This window comes from Phocoena sinus, chromosome 16 (assembly GCF_008692025.1).
Source record: "Phocoena sinus isolate mPhoSin1 chromosome 16, mPhoSin1.pri, whole genome shotgun sequence".
Classification (NCBI taxonomy): domain Eukaryota; kingdom Metazoa; phylum Chordata; class Mammalia; order Artiodactyla; family Phocoenidae; genus Phocoena; species Phocoena sinus.
Genome location: NC_045778.1, coordinates 40,903,550 through 40,910,207, shown reverse-complemented (window position 1 = coordinate 40,910,207; position 6,658 = coordinate 40,903,550).

The following is a 6,658-nucleotide window of genomic DNA, read 5'->3' as shown; positions in this document are numbered from 1 at the left end:
AATCTCTGCTTTAAATATTCTTGTTCTTCCTAGCGGAATGCGAGATGCTGAAGGGTTCCCTGGACGCCTCCTTCACAACCACCCTCACACTACACATCATTGTTTACTATGTCTTGTCCCTGCTAAACTGTAAGCTCCGCGAGAAAACACAACTTCTATCTTGTCCTCCAGGCACAGAAAAGGTGCTTGATAAATATCTGTGGACTGTCTGATTGAAGGCAGGGCCTCATCCCTAGCTTCCTTTGTTAATTCAAAAGTACCTGACATCATGTTCTGCTTATAGTGACACTAGAGGGGTATAGGTAGTTAATTGTTCCACCTGGCTAATGTCCAGATTGAATGTACATGGGATAGTAACTAACAATGTCTACCGGAGATTATAAAACAAACTTTCAACTACAAAAGCAAAAAAAAAGGAAACTAGGGGAATTTGAACAAATCCTTGGAAAATAAGGTCAAAGTTAATCTACTTTAGGTTTGACTTTCCTTGGTATACCAGGAAATCTTGGGCAGTCCTGTCTCCGCAGAAAGAGCCTTACCATTTTCTATATGACAATCTTTCCTTCCTCTGGAAATTAGAATACAGGGTACCATGGGGCTTGCATGGTCCTTTCCTAAGAGACAATATACATAAAAGAAGAAAATTAAATGATAAAAAGTTCTTCATTCTTTATACCATGAGAATTTTTTGCATTTTTGCTGCTTTGCAAAATTCTATAAAGCCTGCCTCTTGGTGCATGACATGAGGGTTGGAGAGCTGTAAGTGAATGTCAGTCATCTTGGGTGTAAAACGGAGTCAGGTAATCCTTGGCCCCAGGGAAGCAGTAGGTTATACAAACGAAGTTAAGATCAGGAGTAAAGGGAAAAAGGATGGGGATAAGTTTGGCCTTTTGAAAGACTATGTTGCACACCTGAAACTAATATTGTAAATCAACTATATGTCAATTTAAAAAAAGAAACACTCCACAGAACAAAACCTCACAATTAGAGAAATGACAAAGCCGTTGAATTTATATGCGATTACTAATTAATATTGAAAACCTCTTTTGATTGATGTCTCCCTTAGAGTGCTAATTTACAGAAAGATCTATTATTTAATTTGGGACCAAACAAGAAAAGAAAGGACGTCTCCTGATATTTCGTCAGGGATTTTCCGAAAATTTTGCATTTCCTCCGGCCATAGAGACGCAAGATGATGATGATGGCAACTAACATTTATTTAGAATTTACTATGTCATTTAATTCTCACAACACCCTTGTGAGATGGTATCAATCCTAGTTCACCTGTGCTCTTAACCACTCCATTCTACTATAGTTCCTCTGTGTGAATAAAAGAAAAGAACTCTGTTAAGAATCTGCTTGGGGCTTCCCTGGTGGCGCAGTGGTTAAGAATCCACCTGCCAATGCAGGGGACACAGGTTGAGCCCTGGTCCAGGAAGATCCCACGTGCCGCGGAGGAACTAAGCCCGTGCGCCACAACTACTGAGCCTGAGCTCTAGAGCCCACGAGCCACAACTACTGAGCCCACGTGCCACAACTACTGAAGCCTGCGAGCCTAGAGCCCGTGCTCCACAACAAGAGAAGCCACCGCAATGAGAAGCCCGCACACCGCAACGAAGAGTAGCCCCCTCTCACCGCAACTAGAGAAAGCCCACGCGAAGCAATGAAGACCCAACGCAGCCAAAAATAAATAAATAAATACATAAAATTTATTAAAAAAGAATCCGCTTGAAGAACAGGGTCAATATCTATGTTGCCCCAACAACATGGATATAGTGGTGTCAACATGTAATTCAACGTATTTTACAGACCTATTTTTACAAACCTATTTGTTTTTTTCCTTGGAGACACTGCACTGGTGTTAAACATTGAATTTAGACCTTTGCTAACAAGGAGAATACATACCTTGAAAGGAAAGCATGTTTTCCTCAATTCTGCATTTTTGCAGTCTCCTTGAGCATTGTAGGAAACTCGCTGTAAATATTAGGTCTTATATTAGTTTTCTATTGCTGTGTAAAAACTCACTACAAATTTAACAAGTTAAAGCAACAAAAATAGCTCACAGTTCTGTAGATCAGAAGTCCTGCACCGTACGACTGGATTCTCTGCTCGCGGTCTCACAAAGCTCAAACCAAGGTGTTGCAGAGCTACATCCCTTTCCAGAGACTCTGGAGAAGGATCTACTTCCAAGCTCGTTCAGGTTGTTGGTAGAATTCAGTTCCTAGCAGTGGTGGGACTGAGGTCCTTGTTTCCTAACTAGCTGTCAGATGGGAGCCACTTTCAACTGGCAGAGGCTGCCCACGCTTCTCTCACGTGGCCCCGTCCATCTTCAGTCAGCACCAGCAAGTCAAACCCTTCTTGGATTTGGAATTTCTCTGACTTCCTCTACTTCTAAAGGAACCTGTGTGATTAGAATAGGCCCACCTGGCTTATCTTCCTACTTTGAGGTCAAACAATTTGAGACTATAATTACATCTGTAAAATCTCTTTACAGCAGCACTTAGGTTAGTATTTGATTGACCAGCCAGGGGACAGGGATCCTTGGGAGCGGGGGAGAGCAGACTGGAGGCATCTGTAGAATTCCCCCTCTATAGGACTGTTTGCTAATTTTCTGAAGCTAAACTTCTTGGCAGCGAGATGCGGTTCTGTAGAATCTGGCCACAAGGCTTTTACCAGAATAAGCCTTAGGATTCCTAACCAGGGATACTTAAAATCAGCAACTGCCCCACTCCACCGCTCTAGCCCCTCCTGGTATTGCCCTACCTCCACGCTACACCCATGGCCTAGAGACGGGGCTCTATGAAACTAATGGATCAATTGTGTCTAAGAGTGAAGCAAGTGATCTAGGAAGTGGATGGCAAGGAGCCTCATCCCATCTCCCCATTACTACCTTCATATTCTGTATACCTCGGGACCACTTTCTTCTCCTTTAGTACAATTTGGTGCCTCTGATCTGTTTCTGCCTTCCCTTCCCCACCTCAGTTTTCCGCATTGTTTTTTGCCCCAATTAGCATCCAACTTTCTGATTACTATACAGCTGTCTGAGAATATATGGGGAGAAAAAAATCTTCCTTTGGAACCTCCCACACTCTTCCTTTTTCTTTTAGATTCTAGGCACATGGGTAATAACGGTGGATCTGTAGGTGGTTGAGAAGCAGATTAATTTACACATCAAAGGAAAGTGAAACTCCACATATCCTGGGCTGCTTAAACCTCATAGTTAGAGCAGAGGAACCTAAAATAAACAGCAGGTCTCGGTCCTGCAGAAGGAAGAGGGAAATAAATAAAGAGGGGCTGAGAAAGCTGGTACTGGGGATGGGGAATTTGCCAGTGATGAGGGAAGTGGGAACCAGCGACTTCCTTCCTTCCCCATCACTGTTTTCTCCATCCACACAGGGCCAGCCCTGTGCTGAGAAATGGGAACTGGGAAGGCAGGCAGTTTTGTTTTCAGGCAACATTAGAGCAGTAACTGGTATTCCCATGAGGAAGCAGGCTAGTGTTAGCATATCCTTTGCCCTTGGGATCTTAGGAATTTCTTGTCTAAGACTCACCTAGGTCAGGGACTGCTGCGTCAGCCTGACCTCATTCAATCCCAAATCAACTCCATGTTCAAAGAAGAATCTGAAAATAGGCTCTGCAGTGTGATGGAGAAGCATTTCTTCGAGGACCTGAATGTCATTTTTATTTTTAATTGATACATAAATTTTTTGTATGAGATCCTAGTGCTTGGGTAGTAACTTAAAAGTCCCAACCACAAATATGAGAGGGATGAAAAGAGTGAAAGCCTTAGCTGTAGAGGTCACATCCTAAGAGGGCAGACAAGCCTACCAGACACCTAGGAAGGTTTTCTATACGTCCTTACTTTCTAAGATTTAGTCCCTGTCCAGTAAATCTGATGCAGTAGTACTCCAGAATTCTTCTATCATCCCTCAATTTCTAAAGAACCTAAAAGATGGCACAGCTTTGGACTCCCTGCAACATCTTACCACAACCAAAAATTCTGTACCAGGTTTCAACTTCCCAAAAAGACTTAATTCCTTTAGCAGTAGCAAGTTCATTTGTTCTCCCTCCCGAACTGATGCACAAGAAACCGGAGGAAAAATAAGCACTCAACACCCACGCTCGGAAAGTGGAAAGCAATTTGATCTATTGGTTACACAGTGGATAATGATAGAAAGTGATCCCATTGCTTCTTGGCTCACCTTCACCAAAGTGAATTAATGACGACTGGGGACTAATTTCTAATTGGTTTATTTACACTTCAGGCTATTCATTAAAAGGCAAAGATCACTTTTTCATGTGAGAAAGTGAAAAATAGTCCCAGAACATGACAGCTAGGCCTTAATGTTCCCAAGAAGACATAAACAAGTTTTGCAGAACATAAACAAGAATTGGGCAAGGCTGCACTGTGAGATAGTCCAATGAGACAGAGCTAAGACTTCCCTGTGATTGTGTCTGAAACCAGACAGAGGCAAGGATGCCCTGCAGTCACACAAATATCTCAACATCCCTTGTGCTGCTCACAAGGGTGACTGATGCTTCTTGACCAACGAACAGTGACCCCACTTTAATCCCTCTGCCTCCAGATAAAATTTACCAAAATATTCTCTCACTTCCTGAAGACAGCCAATACAGAACGGTACTCCACTTCCCTTAAACCCTACTTAAAAGTACCCAGGACAAGCCCAGATTCTACAGGTTCCTCCCAGCTCCTTCTTACCAAATTACCCAACAGTTCCTCTATATGTCTCTTCCTGGCTGCAGTAAGTTAACCAAACCTAATTTTGTTTGACCACAGATGAGTCCCTGGTGGTCTTCGGCTGATGAGCTTATTCATACAACTAACTGTATGAACAGCAGTAACTCAAAGTCCAACCTCCAAAGCATTTCCTATCCTAAGCAGAAACTGTTATGACAGGAATCTTCAGAAAATTCCCCATTCCATACATCACTTGATAAAGGATTTTTACACACTGTGGAACATCGTTTTTTTCAAAGATGGCCCAACAATATTTCCCATCTTATATGCTCTTCTGCAATATGAACTTGCCATTCCCCTATCCCAAAGCAAAGTCTAATCCCCCTCTCCTTGAATCGGGACTGGCTTTACTGACACTCCAGTAATCAATAAAATGTAATGGAAGTAATGCTGTGTGACTTTTTAGTCTGTATCTAAAAAGTTCATGCAGCTACCACCCAATTCTCCTGTAGTATTAGCTCTCTGGATAATCCCTCCCTAGACACGTCTTCTCAGAATCTAGCCACCATGTTATGAAAAGCCCAAACCACATAGAGAGCCAATGTTCTCTTCTACAGTTAATAGATTCAGCTGAGTCCAGCCTTCAAGTCATCTCAGCCCAAGTGCCAAAACATGCGAACACAGAAGCCTCTAAAATGATTCTAGCCTTCAGCCATTTCATGTCTGTCTGGCTGAGACCCTAGACATCACAGAGCAGAGACAAACCATGCTCACTGTGCCCTATACAAATTCCTGGCCTACAGAATCTATGGGCATTTAAAAAAAAAAAAAAGTGTTTTTTTATGCCACTAAAACATGTATCATTCATTGGTTTCAGGATTGGGCAGGGGATAGAAATCTGATAGGCCTCAAGGAGATTACCCATTAGGGCTTAGAGGAAAGTGAGAAAAATGTTTTTGGAAGCTAGAGAAAAGGGAACCTTTGTTATGTAGTGGTAGAAAGTTTTGCAAAACTATCATCTGTAGTAATGTGGAAATTAATAAATTGATGGATCTAAGACTATTTCTGGATGAAACATAAAAAATGTCAACTGGGGCTTCCCTGGTGGCGCAGTGGTTGAGGGTCTGCCTGCCGATGCAGGGGACACGGGTTCGTGCCCCGGTCTGGGAAGATCCCACGTGCCACCGAGCGGCTGAGCCGGTGAGCCATGGCCGTTGGGCCTGCACATCTGGAGCCTGTGCTCCACAACGGGAGAGGCCACAACAGTGAGAGGCCCGCGTACCGCAAAAAAAAAAAAAAAAAAAAAAAAATGTCAACTGGTTTAGCTACATAAAACAAGATACAAATAGAAAGAGCAGTGCTAAAAAGGAAATTATTCCATTTCCAAGAAGAAATTACAGGTACGATACTATAAAGGAGGCAGGACTTTCTAGATGCAACAAAAACTGATTCTCAGTCCCAGTCTCTCTAGAAGGCAAAAATTCTCAAATTAGGAAATGGCTTTAGTGTAAGATCAAATTCAGGTTGGGCTGTAAAATCCCTGTTAAGCCTCAGAAGGTGGTGTCTCATGGAATGATAGAGCTATATAAAGACCTTCTGAGAAGCTTAAGGACAGGCCTGGAAAACTCTTCCTGTTAAGTAATAAGGTTCTCAAGACAGAGAAGGGCCTGACTTAAAGAGACTGATGATTATGGCTTTTGGCTAATGGAGTGAACTCCCATAAAGTCATAGAATCCACAGAATTTTTAAGAGATGTGTATGTGTGTAAGTACTATCAGCTCAAACTAATGGACACAGGGAGAGTACAAAATGAAGAGAGAGTTCTGAACCCACAGATTTCTGTAGGCAGGGATCAAACTGAGAAAACTACTCAGCTGGAAACATAGGCTAATTTTTATAGAGAAAAGTGGATGACTCAAAGGGCAAAACTATGAGATTGGGGCAGCCAGCCAAAAGCCA